This window comes from Schistocerca nitens, chromosome 11, assembly GCF_023898315.1.
Source record: "Schistocerca nitens isolate TAMUIC-IGC-003100 chromosome 11, iqSchNite1.1, whole genome shotgun sequence".
Classification (NCBI taxonomy): Eukaryota; Metazoa; Arthropoda; class Insecta; order Orthoptera; family Acrididae; genus Schistocerca; species Schistocerca nitens.
In genome coordinates, this window is record NC_064624.1 from 176,434,223 (window position 1) to 176,459,704 (window position 25,482).

General features: G+C 43.3%; 1 protein-coding gene and 1 pseudogene across 1 annotated transcript in view; both read left to right on the forward strand.

Moving 5' to 3' along the window:
• Positions 1–1,604: 1,604 nt before the first annotated feature.
• Positions 1,605–25,482, forward strand: part of LOC126213052 (probable cationic amino acid transporter) — a 717,466-nt gene continuing 693,588 nt past the window's right edge. The window contains exon 1 of the mRNA XM_049940623.1: positions 1,605–1,697. The gene's annotated coding sequence lies outside the window, so the exon portion shown is untranslated. The remainder of the gene's footprint in view (positions 1,698–25,482) is intronic.
• LOC126214081 (5S ribosomal RNA) lies at positions 9,683–9,799 on the forward strand (annotated as a pseudogene).

Below are 25,482 nucleotides of genomic sequence, written 5' to 3' on the forward strand. Positions count from 1 at the left end.
GATATTACAAACTTCAAACTCTGCGAGAAGCACACACGCACAGCGAAGTCCCGAAAACATGTGACAATCCTGGTTTAATGTTGACAACATGCGCAGAACGCAATGCTCACTCCAGAGATATTTACTCTATGAGGGAGTGTCGCGACTGTTGTGTTAGACTGTGGCTTCGATTTATGGTCGAAGGACTGTGGTAACATTACAGTTTGGCACGGCCATCCAGTGGAGGATGCTAAGTTCACCGGACTTGGATACGATGTGACGTCATTATGACGTATACACGCTACATCGAAAACGATAGAAACCGTATATCGACTATTCGACTTTTGTGAACTTTCGAGAGGTTGTGACAGGGTAGCGCTGTGCTCTGCGCCATTCGTTTGTGAACAGTAGACTCCAAAGCTGAACTGAGTATATGATGACCAAACACATTGGTTCTCCGAGTAAGAGACCTTTACTGGTGCCATCTTCTGCAAGCTGCATCCAGCAAAAGTAACGAGACTTCTGCATAGTTTAAGGTATCCGCTCATGTTGTGATGCAATTCGTATTTTGCATAATCTTGTCTTAGCAAATTATACTGCTGACATAAACCAAATTGACATGGCCAGGTACATGCTAAAACTATTGTGGTTGTATACATGACATAATATACAGTACGTCTGATTTATCATACCACCATGGAATGCTTTGACACTGCATTCAATCATTTCATACGTCAATCAGTACTAGACACTAACCTTCGGTTAAGATTACATTGAGAAATCCACTTCCCCTCGTATTTCATCTCCGGTCGACGATTTTTCTTCAACAATGCCTCATATTTTTTTCTTTTTAAGTTCGAAATTCAATCATTCTACACACCAGTCATTACTGGACACTAAGGTACCTTTCTCTGCGGTCCGAGTGTAAAATTACTTGGAATTATGGTTGATAAAAGACTACTATCTTGGGATGGACATATAAATTACTTAGCTAACGAACTTGCACGAGTTCTCTATCAGCAATATAAATTAAGACAAAAAAGTCAGCAAGAGTATGCTGCTACAATCTAATATGTACTGACAAGACCAATTGTATGAAACCACACTAAAATGTTGATAATAAATAAATATTATTTTCGGCGTAAGCATTCAATACAACAATCACACAGTCTAATCTGGTCGGGACATAAGAAGACTTCACTTTTTTTACGAAACGTGTTGTCCGTGGTGTTTTCAAGGCCACGGTCAGGAATATTTCTATTAATATCCAGCTCTTTTACTTTTATTTTGGAGAAACACATATACGCCGCCACACTCAGCTGTTTTCAGAATCGCACGTGTCAAAACAAACAACTAGCTGGTTTAGAATCTCGAACGTTCGTAAAAGTCGATAGGGGTATTAATCGACTAAAGCGTATATACGTCATAATGTCGTCACATCAAATCCAGATTGGGTGAACTTAGCATCCTCCCCATCTAGTTCATGCAGCGGGCGCGGAGATGGCGGCAGCGGCGCAGTGAGGTTCCGCTGGCGGCCGGCAGGCGGCAGTGGCGTCGGCGTTGCGGCAAACTGCAGCGGCGCCGCCGACGAGTTCGGCGCTCGGCGCTCAGTGCTTGCCCGAACGTGCCCGAGTGCGGATGGGCAGAGCGGTCGCCGCGAACCAGACTCGCGGCATCGCACTATTCCCGCAATAGTACCGGCGCTCGCCTCCCACCAGGTAAGGCACGGCTCGACGCAAGCTGACCACGCACTTTTCCTCTTCGGTCAGACAGACGTCGCTATGAAAAATAAAGGCGAGGGAAAGAAAATTATTTGTTCATTTTCAGATTCTCGCACTTATCTGAGTGTAATCCGCCTAGACACACTGCGGTGTGTGGCGGTGGGTACATGCGAGTACGAGTCTGCGCAAGCCCGAATTTCTCTATTTTTTTCGCCAAGACCGTTGCGCGAGATATCATCATCATCTTTTTAAAGTTCACTGGTGAAGAAAGGCTACCTCTACGCCACTCTTACACGTACCAACACACCACCAATCGGGTTGTCTCCGTCTCTTCTCATCAATTCCTCGCTTCTCCTATCTACTCGTCGCGGCCATCTCTATTGCTACATCTACATGTACATTGGACTCTGAGGTGCGTGGCAGAGGATACTTTCCATTATACTAGTTATTTGGGCTTCCTGGAGTTCCATCCACAAAAATAATTACTAAACGCCTCTTTGTAGGCTGTTGTTCCCCTTAATTTTCTTCGCGATCCGTACTCGTACAATAGCAATAGGTAGGTGACCGATATTCCCAGATTGCTATATTCATCACTGAAAAAACTGAGGCTTGAAACTTTCTAAGAACGCTTTCGCCGTTTAGTTTGCGTTTATCTCGAAGCATTCCTGAGTTTAGTTCTTTCGACATCTCTCACACGGGTCAAAAAAAAACCTTTTTAATATTCGTGCTGCCGTTCTCTGTACACGTTCAGTATCCCTAGTCCTATTCGGTGTAGGTCGCACAATGCATCTTCTAAGCAATTTCCTTTGCACTCTCTTCATTTCCCCAGTATTTTACCAAAGGGCTGATGTCTGCTATGAGCCTTACCTGCCACTGAGCCTATGTGATACATGCAAATTCTTACATACAGGTATTTGTATGAATTGACCGGTTGCAAATTTAAAGCGAGCTGCGAGTCTTTGCTCTATTTTGAGATCTTCTCAATATTCGGCTGAATATCAGATCAAGCTTTTTGCGTGCATTACTTAATTTATACATAACCGCAGCATCTGCGAAAAGTTTGAGGCTGCCATTAATATTGTCTAGTAGGTCATTAATATACAACACCAAGAGCGAAGCACTTCCTTGGGGAAAACCAGAAGTTACTGTCCTTCCAGGGTAATTTGCTGCGTCGTCCCTACCAAAAAATTCTCAATCCAGTCACAAATTTCACCTGATACCGCAAACGACCGTATGCTACTGATTTCAACGCTATTCAGGTCTAGAAATACTGGGTATACCTGGCTGCCTTGAGCCAAAGCTTCCAGCATATCCTGTGAGCGCGAGTTGGATATCCGCATGATAGATGTTTTCGGGATCGATACTGGGTGGCAATGAGGAGGTCATTCTACTCGAGATACCTTCTTAAGATCATAGGACCTCTGATGCAGTCTTCTTCCCTGATACCATTCTCTGTTCTCTTGTCTCCCCTACAGCGTCCTAACACGCATCTTTCAAATTCCCACACTCAGTAACCCTTACTTCGGTGCCGGATTACACTGCAGGGCATATTAACTGCAGCCTATGGTCCACCACTAAAAAAACATTTAAAATTTAAAACCAAGTCTGTTTTAGTACCGTTGTACGGGCCTCCCTACAATCGTGAAAGGCATGAGTGTAATTATTTTATACGGTGCTATTTGGATGAATGTTTCAGTAGACATGTGATATGAAGTTGAGTCAACATTCCCTCGCGTACTTGCAGCAAATATCGGGTGGCACTTCATTTGGAAAAATCACAAAGACTTTTCCACAGCTGCACCCTCATGACTGCTCAGCAATTAAATGCTTGGCACAGGTTTCATAGAACCAGTTTCAGACTATTTCCCGACCGTTCAACTGCAGAATACCATGTAGGAATGAAGATGGTATCAGTTCTTTTGGACGGGAGGCGTACCAGAGATAAGTCCTTGCAGCAGCACTATCCTCTGTGTCCTCGGTGGCTCAGATGGATTCTATAGTAAAAAAACTGAGTAAAGGAATCAACGATCAACTTGAACGGGTGTCATGTGACGTTCTCCCAGACCAAACGAAACGACCAACACCGAAAAAAGAAAATAATAAATAAAAAAGAAAGATGGATAGAGCGTCTGCCATGCAAGCAGGAGATCCCGGGTTCGAGTCCCGGTCGGGGCACACATTTTTAACTGTCCCCTTTGACTTATATCAACGCCTGTATGCAACTAGGAGTATTCATCTCATTGTAATAACACGTAAGTCTTTCCGTGCGAGCTTTGATTTCTGATCATTATTACGATGGTAGTTTCCCCGCACGCAGATGAGAGTCAATAAAATATTTTTCGCACTCGGCTTACAAACATGGTCATTGAAATTTCGTGAAAGTATCTCGCAGCAAAGAAAATCGTCTTCATTCTACTGACTGCCACCCAAACTCTCTTCTCATATCCACCACACTCTCTCTCGTATTTCGCGGTGTTACAGAACGATCTGTCGTTCTTTGAACGTTTTCAATGCCCTCCGTCAATCCAATCTGGTAAAGATACCACAAAACACAGCAGTACTCCAGGATAGGACGGACAAGCGTAGTACAGGCAATTCAGTAGATTTACTACACATTTTGCCAATAAAAAGCGGGCTCTGGTTCGCCTTACCGAAACGTTTTTCCTTGTGATGGTTACGAAATGGTTGAAATGGCTCTGAGCACTATGGGACTTAACATCTGAGGTCATCAGTCCCCTAGAACTTAGAACTACTTAAACCTGATTAACCTAAGGACATCACACACATCCATGCTCGAGGCAAGATTAGAACCTGCGACCGTAGCGGTCGCGCGGTTCCAGACTGAAGCGCCTAGAACCGCTCGACCACAACGGCCGGCGTGATGGTTACAATTTAAATTGTTTGCAACTGTACTCGCTAGGTTTATAATTTACCTTCAAGCTTAAAATTTGTTTAGTTTATCATGCAACCGAAATTTAACGCATTTTGCAATTGATTCTGATCTTCAGACGAGTTTACTAGATATTATTTGCAAACATTCTAAAAGTACTGGTCACATTGTCTCCTAAATCGTTTTATAGATTAGGAAGAGCAGACGGCCTATAACACTTCCTTGGGGAACGTCAGATATCGCTTCTGTTTTGCTCGATGACTTCCCGTCAGTTACTACGAACTGTGACCTCTCTGACAGGAAATCACGAATCCAATCGTACAACTGAGGCGATACTTCGTCAGCACGCAACTTTATTAGAAGTCGTTTGTGAGGAGCCAGTGTCAAAAGGCTTCTGGAAATCTAAAAATAAGGAATCAATTTGTCGATAGCACTCATTTAGCTCCAGTCCTCCAGTGAACAAGGAGCACGTGAGTTCCACAAGAATTATATCCCGTGAATCCACGTTGGCTGTGTAGGTCGTTTTCTTCAAGGTATTTCATAATGTTCCAACACAGTATATGTTTCAAATCCTGTTGCAAGTCACCTTCATTGAACTGGGCTACTTACATTTCTTTTAACAGAATTTTTAATATAATTTTTGCAACTTGAAGTGAACTCAGTTTTGATGATGAATGAACTACCGTTATGAGAGATGAGGCATCTCCATATTTTAGAAGTATTTATTGCAACAATCTCAGTTGCAGCTTGTTCCAAATGATAACTGGTTCCTATCAATTATCATCTTCAGATCTGATTAATCACGAGTTGTGAAAAGCCAATTTTTTTTATGAAGGATCACACTCATAAATCATCAAATAAGAGGACTAGCATTATAACACTATAGCTGCAAATCTGCCGTAGTGATTTTACTGCTTATGACTGTGTTCTTTTCAGATAATAAAAATTAGTTTTCGCAATTATTGCCTTATCAGATTCGAAGATTGTCATTAAGTGAACGAAACCATCTCTCATTTGTGATAATTTGGAACTGAGACAGTTGCAATAAACATTTTTAAATTCACATTTTCTGAAAGCTGATTTCTTCCATGAATGACATGACTCACAAACGTTTTTATTTCTTGTCGCCAAACGTGGGCTCTTCAACTCTAGGACGCTTGCAAAAACCAATTTCAGATTATTCGTTAATGAGATATGGTCGGAAAGTAACTTAGATTGAATGTAGTTAAAATTAGCCTTTTTTGCTGCATTCCTATTGTTACTTTACATGTGTACAACAAACATGTTTGCTTATAGTTGCAGTATATAATTTTAAAATTGAAATATTTTTGCATTGACATGAAACTCAACTTTGACACTGCATTGGTAAAAGTATCCGCAACTCTATCAATTCTATTTTTTATTGTTCCGTCTCACTTGCACAGCTATTTCGGGTCAAAGGTGACTAGATTCCAACTTTTCCGGTTCTTATCGAACCACTACCTAAGTTAAAAATATCATGTTAAAAGTCAAAATGTAAAATTCACATATTAAAATATACATGCAAAAAAGTACATCAATAGTCGAAACGTACAGAAACATACGCTTATTAAACTAGATAAATAGTTTTCTGGCACTCTGTATGTTCAACATAGCAATAGTTCATTATAATGGTTATAAGACACCTGGCCTCTTGTGTAATGATTAATAATAACATTCGTACATCTGTTCATACCTGTAAAGCTTTGAACATTCTGTACCTTAATGTTTGAAGCTGAGCGGTTATAAATAGATGAACAAATGTTATTATTAATCATTTCAGAAAAGGCCAGGCGTCTTATAAGCATTCTAATGAACTACTGTGATTTTGAATATAGAGAGTGCCAGAAAACTATTTTACATTTCAACTATTGCTGTACTTTTAACGGTGATAGAAAACTGTTCATTTTAACACAGATAATGGTTCGATAATGAATGGAAGATTTCGAAACTAGTCTCCATTAAGCCACATTAGTCAGTGCAACTGCGACAGAAAAATAGGGATATAATCATATTTATACTATTTTTTAAAAAAATAATCTGTCGATCCTGAGTAGGCTTCTGCTTCAGTTTCTGGATAGTTTTCGAGATGAAAAAATCCTTCCTCAGTGCTCGTAATTAATATACGCCGATAGCAAACTTTCGTTTACAGGTATGTCACAAGCATCGTTTTGTATGTCGGCTTTAGCGTACCAGAAGCATTCCGCGCCATCAATAACACTTCTGTTTATACGTAGATAAGTGGTTGAAGCCGAAAGTCACTTCATGACCAAATAAATACAATTTTGGAGAACATTAAAAAGTGTTTCCTCTTTGATATCATCAAGCTGAGCCAGACACCGACGGAAAATTCGGTTAATTATTAACTATTGCATTACTTTCTCTCATTGTAAGCGACTTTTAGCGTTATCTTAAATTTCAATTAAGACTTATCCTCTGTTCCGTTTCTCATTATAGGGATGTGAAAAGTTAATGTCGAACTTCTAAAAATAGCTTCGGTAAATTAGAATCTCCTCGCCGGCCACTTGTATCATTTCTCAATTTTCCGTTGCCCTGATCAAGTACCGCGGAAATTTTGGATGCTCGAGCACTAATGAACTCCAACAAAACCGAATATCGTTTACTAAAGATGTCCATAAGTCTAAAGCTCGTCGTGTTTTAAATAAAAAGCCTTAGGTTGTGGCTGGTAAAGCATTTTCGCCAACATTACCGTATAACGGAAGGTGTAGCACAGATGCGTTTATTCCACGGAATACTAACGTCGGTAGTACCAAAGTCTTGCTTCTCCAGGGCTGCTGGAACACATTCGCTTGAAAGCGAGTAAATAGTTTTAGTAAAACATATTGATCGTAGACGAGCTGCTAAAACCGCATTGCTTCTCTGAATGAAATCCGTTAATCATTAGGAAACGTCACATTCTGCTACATGCACTTCTACATCCAGCTTATTTATTTAATTGATTAACATCGAATTACTTCTTTACTTACCCTGAGGTGCCCAAAATGGGACAGCCATATGTACATACACAGACGGCGGTAGTATGCGAAGACAAGTTACATTACTGGCCATTAAAATTGCTACACCAAGAAGAAATGCAGATGACAGACAGGTGGGTATTCATTGGACAAATACACTGTACTAGAACTGACATGTGATTACATTTTCACGCAATTTGGGTGCATAGATCCTGAGAAATTAGTATCCAGAACAACCACCTCTGGCCTTAATAACGGCCTCGATACGACTGGAGATTGAGTCAAAATGAGCTTGGATGGCGTGTACAGGTACAGCTGCCCATGCAGCTTCAACAGGATACCACAGTTCATCAAGAGTAGTGACTGGCGTATTGTGACGAGCCAGTTGCTCGGCCACCATTGACCAGAGGTTTTCAGTTTGTGAGAGATCTGGAGAATGTACTGGCCAGGGGAACAGTCGAACATTTTCTGTATCCAGAAAGGCCCGTACAGGACCTGCAACATGCGGTCGTGCAGTATCCTGCTGAAATGTAGGGTTTCGCAGGGATCGAATGAAGGGTAGACCCACGGGTCGTAACACATCTGAAATGCAACGTCCACTGTACAAAGTGCCGTCAATGCGAGCAAGAGGTGACCGAGACGTGTAACAAATGACATCCCATACCATCACGCCAGTATGCCGATGACGAATACACGCTTGCAATGTGCGTTCACCGCGATGACGCCAAACAGGGATGCGACCATCATGATGCTGTAAACAGAACCTGTATTCATCTGAAAAAATGACGTTTTGCCATTCGTGCACCCAGGTTCGTCGTCGAGTACACCATCACAGGCGCTCCTGTCTGTGATGCAGCGTGATGGGTAACCGCAGCCACGGTCTCCGAGCTGATAGTCCGCGCTGTTGGAAACGTCGTCGAACTGTTCGGGCAGATGGTTGCTGTCTTTCAAACGTCCCCATCTCAGGGTTCGAGACGTGGCTGCACGATCAGTTACAGCCATGCGGATAAGATGCCTGTCATCTAGACTGCTAGTGATACGAGGCCCTTGGGATCCAGCACGGCGTTCCGTATTACCCTCCTGAACCCACCGATTCCATATTCTGCTAACAGTCATTGGATCTCGACCAACGCGAGCAGCAATGTCGCGATACCATAAACCGCAATCGCCATAGGCTACAATCCGACCTTTATCAAAATCGGAAACGTGATGGTACGCATTTCTCCTCCTTACACGAGGCACCACAACAACGTTTCACCAGGCAATGCCGGTCAACTGCTGTTTGTGTATGAGAAATCGGTTGGAAACTTTCCTCACGTCAGCACGTTGTAGGTGTCGCCACCGGCGCCAACCTCGTGTGAATGCTCTGAGAAGCTGATCGTTTGCATATCACAGCATCTTCTTCCTGTCGGTTAAATCTCGCGTCTGTAGCACGCCATCTTCGTGGTGTAGCAGTTTTAATGGCCAGTAGTGTAGCCGGCCGCGGTGGTCTCGCGGTTCTAGGCGCGCAGTCCGGAACTGTGGGACTGCTACGGTCGCAGGTTCGAATCCTGCCTCGGGCATGGATGTGTGTGATGTCCTTAGGTTAGTTAGGTTTAAGTAGTTCTAAGTTCTAGGGGACTGATAACCACAGCAGTTGAGTCCCATAGTGCTCAGAGCCATTTGAACCAGCCAGTAGTGTAAAAAAGGGCAGTGCATGGTGGAGCTGTCATTTGTAGGAGAAGGTTTCCGATTTGACTAACGCACTTTGAACGCGGAATGGTAAATGGAGCTAGGGGAATGTGATATTACATTTCGGGAGTCGTCAGGGATTTCAGTATTCATGGATTCACAGTCTCAGGAGTGTGCCGGGAATACCAAACTTCAGGCATTACCTCTCACCATGGACAACGCAGTGGCCGATAGCGTTCACTTAACGACCGAGAGCAGTCTAACTGCACAAATCAATGTGGGACGTGCGACGCACGTTCGGACAGTGATGCCAAATCTGGCGTTACTAGGCTGTGGCAGCAGACGACAAACGCGCGTGCCTCTGCTAACAGCACAACATCGACTCTCCTGGGCTCGTGACCATATCGATTGGATCCTGAAGACTGGCAGGCAACAGCCTTGCCGCAGTGGATACACCGGTTCCCGTGAGATCACCGAAGTTAAGCGCTGTCGGGCGTGGCCGGCACTTGGATGGGTGACCATACAGCCGCCATGCGCTGTTGCCATTTTTCGGGGTGCACTCAGCCTCGTGATGCCAATTGAGGAGCTACTCGACCGAATAGCAGCGGCTCCGGTCAATAATACCATCATTACGACCGGGAGAGCTGTGTGCTGACCACACGCCCCTCCTATCCGCATCCTCCTCGGAGGATGACACGGCGGTCGGATGGTCCTGGTAGGCCACTCGTGGCCTGAATACGGAGTGCTGAGTGCTGAAGACTGGCAAACCTTGATCTGGCCTTATGAGTCCCGATCTCAGTTGGTAAGAGCTGAAGGTAGGGTTCGAGTATGGCGCAAAATATAATAATTCCAATCCCAAAGAAAGCAGGTGCTGACAGATGTGAAAATTACCGAACTATCAGATTAATAAGTCACAGCTGCAAAATACTAACGCGAATTCTTTACAGACGAATGGAAAATCTGGTAGAATTGGACCTCGGGGAAGATCAGTTTGGATTCCGTAGAAATGTTGGAACACGTGAGGCAATACTGACCCTACGACTTATCTTAGAAGCTAGATTAAGGAAAGGCAAACCCACATATCTAGCATTTGTAGACTTAGAGAAAGCTTTTTACAATGTTGACTGGAATACTTTCTTTCAAATTCTAAAGGTGGCAGGGGTAAAATACAGGGAGCGAAAGGCTATTTACAATTTGTATAGAAACCAGATGGCAGTTATAAGAGTCGAGGGACATGAAAGGGAAGCAGTTGTTGGGAAGGGAGTGAGACAGGGTTGTAGCCTCTCCCCAATGTTATTCAATCTGTATATTGAGCAGGCAGTAAAGGAAACAAAAGAAAAGTTCGGAGTAGGTACTAAAATCCGTGGAGAAGAAATAAAAACTTTGAGGTTCGCCGATGACATTGTAATTCTGCCAGAGACAGCAAAATACTTGGAAGAGCAGTTGAACGGAATGGACAGTGTCTTGAAAGGAGGGTATATAATAAACATCAACAAAAGCAAAACGAGGATAATGGAATGTAGTCGAATTAAGTCGGGTGATGCTGAGGGAATTAGATTACGAAATGAGACACTTAAAGTAGTAAATGAGTTTTGCTATTTGGGGAGCAAAATAACTGATGATGGTCGAAGCAGAGAGGATATAAAATGAAGACTGGCAATGGCGAGTAAAACGTTTCTGAAGAAGAGGAATTTGTTAACATCGAGTATAGATTTAAGTGTCAGGAAGTCGTTTATGAAAGTATTTGTATGGAGTTTAGCCATGTATGGATGTGAAACATGGGCGATAAATAGTTTGGACAGGAAGAGAATAGAAGATTTCGAAATGTGGTGCTACAGAAGAATGCTGAAGATTAGATGGGCAGATCACGTACCTAATGAGGAGGTATTGAATAGAATAGAGGAGAAGAGGAGTTTGTGGCACAATTTGACAAGAAGAAGGGACCGGTTGGTACAGCATGTTCTGAGGCATCAAGGGATGACAAATTTAGCATTGGAGGGCAGCGTGGAGGGTAAAAATCGTATAGGGAGACCAAGAGATGAATACATTAAGCAGATTCGGAAGGATGTAGGCTGCAGTAGGTACTGGGAGATGAAGAAGCTTGCACAGGATAGAGTAGCATGGAGAGCTGCATCAAATCAGTCTCAGGATTGAAGACCACAACAGCGACAAGATGGCGCAGGTCCCACAAAGCCACCAACCCACATTGTCTACAAGGCACTGTGCAAGCTGGTGGTGTCGCCATGATAATGCGGGCTGTGTTTACATGGAATGGTGAAGGTCCTTTCGTGCATGCGAACCGATCACTGATTGGGAATAGTTAAGTTCGCCTACTTGGATACCATCTACAGTCCTTCATGGAGTTAATGTTCCCAGATACACTACTGGCCATTGAATTTTCTATACCACGAATATGGCGTGCTACAGACGCGAAATTTAACCGACGGGAAGAAGATGCAGTGATATGCAAATGATTAGCTTTTCAGAGCATTCACACAAGGCTGGCGCCGGTGGCGACACCTACAACGTGCTGACATGAGGAAAGTTTCCAACCGATTTCTCACACACAAACAGCAGTTGACAGGCATTGCCTGGTGAAACGTTGTTCTGATGCCGCGTGTAAGGAGGAGAAATGCGTACCATCACGTTTGCGACTTTGATAAAGGTCGGATTGTAGCCTATCGGGATTGTTATCGTATCACGACATTGCTGCTCGCGTTGGTCGAGATCCAATGACTGTTAGCAGAATATCGAATCGGTGGGTTCAGGAGGGTAACACGTAACGCCGTGCTGGATCCCAAGGGCCTCGTATCACTAGCAGTCGAGATGACAGGCATCTTATCCGCATGGCTGTAATGGATCGTGCAGCAATGTCTCGATCCCTGAGTCAACAGATGGTGGCGTTTGCAAGGCAACAACCATCTGCACGAACAGTTGGATGACGTTTGCAGCAGCACGGACTATCAGCTCGGGGACCATGGCTGCGGTTACCCTTGACGGTGCATCACAGACAGGAGCGCCTGAGATGGTGTACTCGACGACGAACCTGGGTGAACGAATGGCAAAACGTCATTTTTTCAGATGAATCCAGGTTCTGTTTACAGCATCATGATGGTCGCATCCCTGTTTGGCGTCATCGCGGTGAACGCACATTGGATGCGTGTATTGGTCATCGCCATACTGGCGTGATGGTATGGGGTGCCATTGGTTACACGTCTCGGTCACCTCTTGTTCGCATTGACGGCACTTTGAACAGTGGACGTTACATTTCAGATGTGTTACGACCAGTGGCTCTACCCTTCATTCGATCCCTCCGAAACCCTACATTTCAGCAGGATAATGCACGACGGCATGTTGCAGGTCCTGTACGGGCCTTTCTGGATATAGAAAATGTTCGACTGCTGCCCTGGCCAGTACATTCTCCAGATCTCTCAGCAACTGAAAACGTCTGGTCGATGGTGGCCGAGCAACTGGCTCGTCACAATACTCTTGATGAACTGTGGTATCGTGTTGAAGCTGCACGGGCAGCTGTAGCTGTACACGCCATCCAAGCTCTGTTTGACTCAATGTCCAGGCGTATCGAGGCCGTTATTACGGCCAGAGGTGGTTGTTCTGTGTACTGATTTCTCAGGATCTATGCACCCAAATTGCGTGAAAATGTAATCACATGTCAGTTCTAGTATAATATATTTGTCCAATGAATACACGTTTATCATCTGCATTTCTTCTTGGTGTAGCAATTTTAATGGCCAGTAGTGTATATCACCGGACCTCAATTGTTCGTGACTGGTTTGAAGAATGTACTGGACAATTCGAGCGAATGAGATGTGCACCCCGATCACGCGATATGGAACCAATCGGGCGTCTATGGGACGTAATAGAGAGGTCAGTTCGCGCACAAAATCCTGCACCGGCAACACTACCGCGATTGTGGACGGCTATAGACCCAACATAGCTCAATATTTCTGCGCTGGACTCCAGCAGCCTGCTGAGTCCATGCCACGCCGAGTTGTTGCACTATGCTGGGCAAAAGTAGTCCCAACACGATATTAGGACGTATCCCATGACTTTTGTCACCTCAGTCTATTTCTCTTCTAACGTACTTGGTGATTGTTTTATTTCATGTCTTGCACATTACCTAAAGTAACGTTACTTATATTTAGTTTTGAGTACCTTGTCTCTCTCCTTTCTCGTGAAACATGATTCTTACGGCACTGTTCCTGTTTTGCGAACACGTCCCTTGCCGGAGACAGACTGCAAATAATTTTACAAGCACCTGTCGTGTTACTCTATTTCGAGCTTTAACTAATACGAGGGGCGTTTGAAAAGTCCGTGCAAAAAACTTCGGGTTGTGCCCTCCGCCACACACCGTTGGGTGGCTTGCGGAGTATAAATGTAGATGTAGAATTAAGGTAAATGATGACATTTTCAGCAACGTCTCTAAAACCATATTCATCATGCGGCAGTTTGGACAACATCTCCGAACAAGACTAGCTTCAAAAGTTTCAAGGACCCCTAGTGGAGACACGGTACACATGTGGCATTTTTTTTCGTAAAGAAGTGTACCTGATAATTTCTTTTAAACAGTTTGAAACATTGTGTATGAAGTTTTTTTGTTTTGTACGCGTATTTGACAACGCAGTGAGGAATGGCTACTGCCGTTATTTTAGGTGGTATTCAAACCTACCAGAAAAATAGAAGAAGTACTTCGTTCTGTTAAAGGCCACCATTATCATCTAGCTGTGTGTAAAAAATTCCGTGTACTTGTGGCAAGTTGTATATTGGTACTACGAAAAGAAGTGTGAATACTAGGGTAAAGGAGCATAAAAGTCTTTGCCGACTGGGAAAAATAGATAAATCGGCCGTTGCGGAACATGCACTTCAGTCAGGTCACCATGTAGTTAAGTTTTTTGAAACTACAGTTTTAAGTGCAACCACGAACTATTATCCACGACTGTATTGGGAGGCTATTGAAATTTATAAACATGAAGATAATTTTAATAGAAAAGAAGAGGCCTTGAAATTAAGCGAGATATGGGCAGTGGCGTTACAGAATCGATAAGTGATTTTTATCTATGACGGACTATTATCGATGGTTACATTTTATCTTTGACTAGTTTTCTCTCTGCTACTATGTGCAAGCTAGACCACGCCCACTTTCCTCGGTATTTAGGCCGCTTTCCGACGCCCGACTCGGCAGGACTCAGCAGGACCAGCCATACCTCTGAGGATGTCCAACGTAGTATTGGACGAAACATTACGAACAGAAGAATTCCATGGACCACGGCCATATAACCCGGAAGAATTATCAACAACAGTACCATCCGGTCGTGAAAGCCTTCATTGTATGATTGGTGTCAAACAAAGCCAAAAAACTTTAGTAAAACTTGTTGCTATTTTGGAGAAATGGATCTCTAGCGTTCTCGAAACGCGCAAGTGAATTACCAGATAGCTAATCATCCTGTTGTATACAAAGAAGGTGGCCGAGTGTTAGAAAATATAGTTAGTTTAGCGAATGACATCTCTCTTGAAATCTGGAGCTACCCTACATACACATAACAAGGAGAAAGAAACCGCTAGTGTCTGATTACGAGAATAACGACGAACATCTTGGGCATGTGATATTTTATAAGTATTTAGCTGTAATCCTAAGACCTGAAATCAGTATTAGGGTCGATCAGTGGAAGGCTTACAAGGGGACTTTACAGAGTTACACTCTCTGATTTTCTTCATACTGACTTGGCTTTAAGGTCACCTACTTGACACGAATTTTCTGAAGGAGTACGATACGATTACCAAAATAACTCGAAAAAATCGCGTTTGAAAATTAGAGCAATTCCAAGCGCTACCAAGAAGTCAACATACGTAATGTCTTAAGGAATTCGTCGGTAGCTCACCGTGTTTCTAACTCGGAAGAAGTACAAACAAAATTAAGTTTTTGATAGACTTGTTAGAAAATAAGCACTTTAGCAAAGCTACAAAGATGTGTCAAAGATCGGAAAGTATAATCCACATTAATTTTAGAAATTTATTTATACTTTTCGTGGTGCTGTTGTGTCATACTGTGAGTGATACCAGTTTTTATTTCTACTTCCGTTCTTCCTTGTTACTGAATGTATCCTCAGTCACTCCATAATTTAAGTGATGTATATAACGTGAATAATCTTACCAAAAGTTTGTCTGAGTTTTTGTGTTTTCTCTGAAAATTGAGTTTTTAATATACCTTACCGCTCTTATAATTATATGAAAAAATATTAAAACGTAAATAAATACCAAAAAATTATTATAAAAAAGGCGTGTAGCTTAATGCAATTGAAATCGTAAAATTGATTATTTGAATCTCTCTGCTGGGAATTATTTTTTTTTTTACTCTTTTTGAATTCCATTATTATTAACAAGTCGGGTTGGGGTTGGGTTGTTTGGGGAAGGAGACGAGACAGCGAGGTCATCGGTCTCATCGGATTAGGGAAGGATGGGGAAGGAAGTCGGCCGTGCCCTTTCAGAGGAACCATCCTGGCATTTGCCTGGAGTGATTTAGGGAAATCACGGAAAACCTAAATCAGGATGGCCGGACGCGGGATTGAACCGTCGTCCTCCCGAATGCGAGTCCAGTGTCGAACCACTGCGCCATCTCGCTCGGTTATTAACAAGTGAAAATGTTAATTAACAAATACTGAATCATAATTTTAATAAAAAGTAGTATTTTTATGTTTGATTACATGTAGTATAAAATAAATTAAAATTTCCTACATTAATGTGAAATTCTTTTTTTAATGTAAAAAATTAAGTTACATGAATAATATTGTTTAAGCATTAGAAATGACATAGTATTTGATTTTGTGGTTGATATTTTGCACCACTGTGAGTACTCATGCTAAAAATGAAAAAGGAGTGATTTTTTATTTACTTATTCATTTATTTCCCACATCCAGCATTTAAAATAACAACAATGGTGCTATAGCATTAATACACATACACAGTGGTTAATTACATACAAGGGATCAGTTAGAGGGGAAGTTCAGTAAGATGCATAAAGAAAATAATAACAATAAAATTATAGGCATTAACTTGTACAACAATAATTTATGCACATTAATTAATGTATTAAAATTTTTGGTTCCATATTTCTTGATTAACATTTCCATTTCATAATAAATGCGGAATTTAAATAAAGTGGGAAAATATGTTAGTAGTGAGATTTTGTGATTTCAATCGTATTATGCTACACGCTGAGCTACAGACGAATTCGCTCAGTACATCACAAACTTATACAACTTAACAGCGTTCGGGAAAGTTATAATTCTCAAATGCGGTTTATTCGAGGTATTTTGATAATTGCCTCGTACTGCTTTAGGAAACTAATGTGAAATCCTCTAAGTAGTGACAAAATTCGGAAGATTGGCTTGTTAGATTTGTTGGGAAAGTGTGTTGCATGTGTAGAGAAAACCGCACGAAAGACAATGGTGCGACCAATTCTACAGTACTGCTCCCGTGGTCGGAGTCCTTAGTATCGAGTAGGCCGATAGAGTAGACATGGGAAGAATCCAGAGACGTACTGCCAGAATCATATACCAAAGTGCACCAGAGATGCTTGCGGAACTTCGGTGACTTGGAAGAGAGACTACGTAGTTCTTTCGAAATACGAGGTGTGGCTAGAAAAAAACCGGACTAGTACTGGTGAAACAATAAAACGAATGCAATAAGGCTGAAAGTCGCGTGGCCTGTCACGTGACTCTCGCTCCGCCTACTGCTCGAGTTTCATCTGCCTCCTGCACTCAGTCTGCCCGTGGCGTCTGTTTTAAGTAGTTGACGTTTTGTCTGTGCGTCGGAAAATGTTGAGTGTACAGAAAGAACAGCGTGTTAACATCAAATTTTGTTTCAAACTAGGAAAATCTGCAAGTGAAACGTTTGTAATGTTACAACAAGTTCAAAATGGTTCAAATGGCTCTGAGCACTATGGGACTCAACTGCTGTGGTCATAAGTCCCCTAGAACTGAGAACTACTTAAACCTAACTAACCTAAGGACAGCACACAACACCCAGCCATCACCAGGCAGAGAAAATCCCTGACCCCGCCGGGAATCGAACCCGGGAACCCGGGCGTGGGAAGCGAGAACGCTACCGCACGACCACGAGATGCGGGCTGTTACAACAAGTGTACGGCGATGATTGTTTATCGCGAACACAAGTGTTTGAGTGGTTTAAACGATTTAAAGATGGCCGCGAAGACACCAGTGATGGCACTCGCACTGGCAGACCATTGTCAGCAAAAACTGATGCAAACATTGAAAAAATCTGTAAACTTGTTCGACAAGATCGCCGTTTAACAATCAGAGCAGTGTCTGAGTTAACAGGAGTTGACAAGGAACAAGTTTACCGATTTTTTCAATGTTTGCATCAGTTTTTGCTGACAATAGTCTGCCAGTGCGAGTGTCATCACTGGTGTCTTCGCGGCCATCTTTAAATCGTTTAAACCACTCAAACACTTGTGTTCGCGATAAACAATCATCGCCGTACACTTGTTGTAACATTACAAACGTTTCACTTGCAGATTTTCCTAGTTTGAAACAAAATTTGATGTTAACACGCTGTTCTTTCTGTACACTCGACATTTTCCGACGCACAGACAAAACGTCAACTACTTAAAACAAACGCCACGGGCAGACTGAGTGCAGGAGGCAGATGAAACTCGAGCAGTAGGCGGAGCGAGAGTCACGTGACAGGCCACGCGACTTTCAGCCTTATTGCATTCGTTTTATTGTTTCACCAGTACTAGTCCGGTTTTTTTCTAGCCACACCTCGTACTGTTGGTTAGATTTAGAGAACCGTCATTTGAAGAAAGATTCGCAATACCTGTGCTGCGATCGTGGCGTAACCCTGCGCAGGGGTAATAGGAATAAGGGAAATAGAGGTTACGATATGTACAGAAGCATGTAGACATTCATTATAGCTTCACTCAGTTCGCTGACTGAATAAGATATAAAGGCTGTCATGTTGTGTAGTTGATAATGATGGCAGCTGAATAAATGAATTAAAATTTGTGCTACGACCGGGACTCGAACCCAGGTCTTCGTGTTTACTATGCAGGAAAGCTGACCGCTGTATCAACGCAGCACTATGGTCAACAGTGCTGCACGGATTACTCAAGTCCAATGCCCTCTCCAACGCAAACTCCAAATCCATTTTTCCCCCTAAATCGTCACTACTGCTGGGGCTCTCCAGCACTGGAATAGCACCCCAGAGTTGGACGTAATGGGGAAGTCCTGTAACTCAGGTGACCTTATAGATCTTATAATTAAATTTTGCTCGAGACACTTAAATCTCGTCTTTATCTACGATAATGCTGGAAGCTGAATAATAGTACAGGTGGTTGCAGAGTACGTAATCTACACTCCTGCTCATAAATTAAGGATAATTGCAGAATGTGGTGCCACACAACGTGGCACTACACAAAACTGGCGCTAATAGCATAGGCACATAGGGAACACACACATCTGCAAGTCCGCCGTATTGTTGATAAATTGAGAAAACCGTCCCGAAACGCATGTGCAAAAAAACGCCACTGTTCCCTGCGCATGTACCCCGACATCAATATGGGATATGGTCACCAAACACACAGGCCGCACAACAGGTTGGCATACTCTGGATCAGGCGGTCGGGCAGCTGCTGGGGTTTCAGAAAATATCGTTCCTGTGAACAACAACTAGCTCTTTATACACACGAAGTAATAAGTGCTATCAACAGGGGATGTCAAATTGATTCCATATTTTTAGATTTCCAGAAGGCGTTCGACACCGTTCCTCACAAGCGTCTTCTAACCAAACTGCGTGCCTGCGGAGTATCGCCTCGGTTGTGCGATTCATTGACAGAACACATAGAAGGTGCAACAGGTCTACTAAAGAGACTGCTTACACAACGCTTGTCCGCCCTGTTCTGGAGTATTGGTGTGCGGTGTGGCATCCGCATCAGGTGGGACTGACGGATGACATCGAAGAAGTACAAACAAGGGCAGCTCGTTTTGTATTATCGCGAAATAGGGGAGATAGTGTCATAGACATGATATCTGAATTGGAGTGGCAATCATTAAAAAACGAAGGCGTTTTTCGTTGCGACGGGATCTTCTCATGAAATTTCAATCACCAGTTTTCTCCTGCGATTGCGAAAACATTCTGTTGGCGCACACCTACGTAAGGAGAAATGATCATCACGATAAAATAAGAGAAATTAGGGCCCGCACAGAAAAAATTAAGTGCTCGTTTCTCCCGCGTGCCGTTCGAGAGTGGAACGGTAGAGAGACAGCCTGAAGGTGGTTCATTGAACCCTCTGCCAGGCACTGTATTGTGAACAGCAGAGTAATCACGTAGATGTACCTTATTTGATCGTAAGTTCTCCAAAGCTCTCTTAATTCCTCCCTATGTAAAACTTTCATTTACTCCGTTACCCTTGTGTCCTGTAGGCGTGTATAACACGGAGGAGGAGGAGGAGATTAGTGTTTAACGTCCCGTCGACAACGAGGTCATTAGAGACGGAGCGCTAGCTCGGGTGAGGGAAGGTTGTTGTTGTTGTGGTCTTCAGTCCTGAGACTGGTTTGATGCAGCTCTCTATGCTACTCTATCCTGTGCAAGCTTCTTCATCTCCCAGTACCTACTGCAACCTACATCCTCCTGAATCTGCTTAGTGTATTCATCTCTTGGTCTCTTCTCTACGATTTTTACCCTCCACGCTGCCCTCCAATGCTAAATTTGTGATCCCTTGATGCCTCAAAACATGTCCTACCAACCGATCCCTTCTTCTAGTCAAGTTGTGCCACAAACTTCTCTTCTCCCCAATCCTATTCAATACCTCCTCATTAGTTACGTGATCTACCCATCTAATCTTCAGCATTCTTCTGTAGCACCACATTTCTAAAGCTTCTATTCTCTTCTTGTCCAAACTGGTTATCGTCCATGTTTCACTTCCATACATGGCTACACTCCATACAAATACTTTCAGAAACGACTTCCTGACACTTAAATCTATACTCGATGTTAACAAATTTCTCTTCTTCAGAAACGATTTCCTTGCCATTGCCAGTCTACATTTTATATCCTCTCTACCTCGACCATCATCAGTTATTTTACTCCCTAAATAGCAAAACTCCTTTACTACTTTAAGTGTCTCATTTCCTAATCTAATCCCCTCAGCATCACCCGATTTAATTTGACTACATTCCATTATCCTCGTTTTGCTTTTGTTGATGTTCATCTTATATCCTCCTTTCAAGACACTGTCCATTCCATTCAACTGCTCTTCCAAGTCCTTTGCTGTCTCTGACAGAATTACAATGTCATCGGCGAACCTCAAAATTTTTACTTCTTCTCCATGAATTTTAATACCTACTCCGAATTTTTCTTTTGTTTCCTTTACTGCTTGCTCAATATACAGATTGAATAACATCGGGGAGAGAAGGATGGGGAAGGAAATCGGCCGTGCCCTTTCAAAGGAACCATCCCGGCATTTGCCTGAAGCGATTTAGGGAAATCACGGAAAACCTAAATCAGGATGGCCGGAGACGGGATTGAACCGTCGTCCTCCCGAATGCGAGTCCAGTGTGCTAACCACTGCGCCACCTCGCTCGGTTGTATAACACGAGTTTGCCGGACGGCCTGTATCGGCGAACATCCTGCGACAGCGGCGAACGCCAGATACCAAGTTTGGTTCCATCCTCTCCCTCCCACGCCACCTTGAGACGGGGGCGATATCGACCGCGTCTGGTCATCCGCGAGGTCGGACAGAGGGCAGAGGTCAACAACCCCTCTGCACTCTGCACCTAAGCGGATCGTCCACCAGTCTACAGGTATTTCGCTCCTACTAGGTCAGTGGTTCCCAACTTGCGGGTAATTACCCCCTGAGGGGTAAAATGAAATTTTCTTAGGGGTAAAAACCAAACGACTCTGTTTCAGTCACGAAACTAAATTATTTTCAAAAGATCATTACTATAACGTGTACAACTTTACTTCAGCCGTTTTTTCCCCAACATTTGAGGCTTTAATGAAACAAACTGGTTACACATGTATCGTTGAAAGTATTCTCCACCGCCGGCCACTACTTTCTCCCATCTTTCGGGCAGTGTACCAGTCCCGCGTGGAAAAAGTTGTTCATCTTCTGAAGCGATCCACGAATCGATCAAATTTGTGGCTTCTTCATGAGATCGGAAGTGTTGGTCAGCCAGGCAATGCGGCATTGCTCGCGTATCATGTCATTTCTGGAAACCCAGAATCTACTCTGTAGGAATCAACATGGATTCCGGAAACAGCGGTCGTGAGAGACCCAACTCGCTTTATTTGTTCACGAGGCCCAGAAAATATTAGATACAGGCTCCCAGGTAGATGCTATTTTCCTTGACTTCCGGGAGGCGTTCGATACAGTTCCGCACTGTCGCCTGATAAACAGAGTAAGAGCCTACGGAATATCAGACCAGCTGTGTGGTTGGATTGAAGAGTTTTTAGCAAACAGAACACAGCATGCTGTTCTCAATAGAGAGACGTCTATAGGCGTCAAAGTAACCTCTGGCGTGCTACAGGGGAGTGTTATGGGACCATTGCTTTTCACAATATATATATATATATATATAAATGACCTAGTAGATAGTGTCGGAAGTTCCCTGCGGCTTTTCGCGGATGATGCTGTAGTATACAGAGAAGTTGCAGCATTAGAAAATTGTAGCGAAATGCAGGAAGATCTGCAGCGGATAGGCACTTGGTGCAGGGAGTGGCAACTGTCCCTTAACATAGACAAATGTAATGTGTTGCGAATACATAGAAAGAAGGATCCTTTATTGTATGCTTATATGATAGCGGAACAAACACTGGTAGCAGTTACTTCTGTAAAATATCTGGGAGTATGCGTGCGGAACGATTTGAAGTGGAATGATCGTATAAAATTAATTGTTGGTAAGGCGGGTACCAGGTTGAGTTTCATTGGGAGAGTGCTTAGAAAATGTAGTCCATCAACAAAGGAGGTGGCTTACAAAACACTCGTTCGACCTATACTTGGGTATTGCTCATCAGTGTGGGATCCGTACCAGATCGAGTTGACGGAGGAGATAGAGAAGATCCAAAGAAGAGCGGCGCGTTTCGTCACAGGGTTATTTGGTAACCGTGATAGCGTTACGGAGATGTTTAGCAAACTCGAGTGGCAGACTCTGCAAGAGAGGCTCTCTGCATCGCGGTGTAGCTTGCTGTCCAGGTTTCGAGAGGGTGCATTTCCGGATGAGGTATCGAATATATTGCTTCCCCCTACTTATACCTCCCGAGGAGATCAGGAATGTAAAATTAGAGAGATTTGAGCGCGACGGAGGCTTTCCGGCAGTCGTTCTTCCCGCGAACCATACGCGAGTGCAACAGGAAAGGGAGGTAATGACTGTGGCACGTAAAGTGCCCTCCGCCACACACCGTTGGGTGGCTTGCGGAGTATAAATGTAGATGTAGAACAGGTGATAGTCAGAGAGAGTAAAGTATGGAGAATACGGCGGGTGGGGTAGGACTTCCCGTTTTAACGTTTCCAAGTACGTTTTGACCTCTTTTACAACGTGGGGTCGAGCGTTGTCGTGCTGGAAAATCACTTTATCGTGCTCCTCGCTGTATTGTGGCCGTTTGTCTTTTAATGCTCAGCTCAAACGCATTAACTGCGTTCGATAACGAGCACCTGTGATTGGTTCACTCGGTTTTAACACCTCATAGTGCGCGATGCCGAGCTGGTCCCACCAAATGCAGAGCGTGATCTCGGAGCCGTGAATATTCGGTTTGGCCGTCGACGCGGAAGCATGGCCATAATTTTTTACATTTAGGGTTATCGTAATGAACCCATTTTTCGTCCCCGGTCACCATGCGATGCAGAAATCCCTCCCGTTTTTGCCTCTGAAGCAACTGTTCACAAACACACAAACGCCGTTCAACGTCTCTCGGTTTCAGCTCGCACGGGGCCCAAGTTCCTTCTTTCTGAATCGTGCCCATAGCCTTGAGACGTTTTGAAATGGCTTGCTGTGTCACTCCCACTAATCGTGCCAATTCATCTTGAGTTTGACGCGAGTCTTCACTCAGCAATGTCTCCAATTCTGCATCTTCGAAAACATTCTCTCTTCCACCACTGTGCCGGTCTAAGACATTAAAATCACCGTTCTTGAAGCGTTGAAACCATTCACGACACGTTCCTTCAGTAACAGCGTCCTTACCGTACGTACTTGAGAGCATTCGATGAGACTCAGCCGCTGTTTTCTTCATACTGAAACAAAACCGTAACACCTCCTGCTAATTAGGCTCGTAAACTGACATTTTCGATCGAGAACAACTTTATGATGCAGTCAGAAATCGACTAATGTTTGAATGAGGTTATGTTGAGCGAGGTCCAAGCTAACTGCCTGACGTCTGCGATCTGTTTCTTTCGACCTCTGCTTACCGTTGTCGCCACCTATCGGCAAACGGTGGAAGCAAAGTTGTACACCTTATATTCTCACAATTTTGTACGACTCTAATATTGTTTACGTAAGTTGTCAGTAATTACTTTTTCTCAGTTTGTAGCATTACCACTACAATCATATTCTTTGTCTCGTATATCGCCGATGATAAAAGTGAGACATATACGCAGCAAATGATAAGTATCTCAAGAAAATGTCTTCTGAAAGTTGTAGGTAGTACCTGCATCAGTCAAGAAATTGCTTCATTACTCGCTTCGAAACTGATAAATGAATTAAATGACAGCATGACACAGCAGTAACTACATCAGGGCTACTATAGTGCTGTGTACAGTTTTATTATTATTATTGTTAGGGTGGTTAGACACAAAACATTGACAGCCTGAAGTCGTCCATTTTCTGCCCGTTGAGAAGTATGAAGTTCAGTGATCAAGTGATTTACGAACGGTAAGTACAGAGTACATATCTCAACTTTTAAATGGGGTTGCAGCGTGCAGGTCAAGTAAGTGCCGCAATGGAGAGGAGTAATGCACGGGAAGCATGGTTTGAATGTCCGAACCCTCACTGTGGGTAGTTAGCTTTCTTAATGTAATAATTCCGCTTCCAAACAAAGCGGGTACTGGCAGGTGCGAGTATGCGAGTATCAACAAACTATCAGTTTATTAAGTCACGATTGCAAAGTACTGTTACGAATTATTTAGCAAAAAATGGAAAAACTGGTAAAAGCCGATCTCGTGGGCGATCATATTGGATTCAGCAGAAATGTAGGAACACGCGAGCCAATAGTGGCTCTATTACTTATCTTACAAGGGAACCTCCCCATCGCACCCCCTCAGATTTAGTTACAAGTTGGCACAGTGGATAGGCCTTGAAAAACTGAACACAGATCAATCGAGAAAACAGGAAGAAGTTGTGTGGAACTATGAAAAAAAATAAGCAAAGTATACAAACTGAGTACTCCATGAGAAAGATAGGCAACATCAAGGAGAATGTGTGCTGAGAAGCGCCGTGGTCCCGTGGTTAGCGGGGGCAGCTGCGGAACGAGAGGTCCTTGGTTCAAGTCTTCCCTCGAGCGGAAAGTTTACTTTCTTTATTTTTGCAAAGTTATGATCTGTCCGTTCGTTCATTGACGTCTCTGTTCACTGTAATAACTTTAGTGTCTGTGTTTTGCGACCGCACCGCAAAACCGTGCGATTAGTAGACGAAAGGACGTGCCTCTCCAACGGGAACCGAAAACATTTGATCGCAAGGTCATAGGTCAACCGATTCCTCCACAGGAAAACACGTCTGATATATTCTATACGACACTGGTGACGGCAAGTGAGTCACATGACAGGAATATGTTGTCGACCTACCTAACTTGCACACTTGGCGAATGGGTAAAAAGATTCTTCTACCTTGCCCGACTTAGGTTTTCTTGTGGATGTGATAATCACTCCCAAAAAAGTGATGAAAACATAAGAGTTTGCCCCATAAACTGCAACAAATGAATGCAACAGTTTCACAGTCGCACAGTTTTCCCTGTGCTCTGTCAAAACATATGTTTTTAACGTTCTCAATTTTTTCCGTGTGTAGACCGTCAAATCCCGCATATGTCCAAGCAAATCTGAACATTTCCTGGAATTTTGGAGAGCGAAGTTGATTATATAAAAAATTAAACTTTTCACTCGAGGGAAGACTTGAACCAAGGACCTCTCGTTCCACAACTGCTTACGCTAACCACGGGACCAAGGCTCTCGTGAACTGACGCAGTCCTAGATGTTGCATATCTTACAC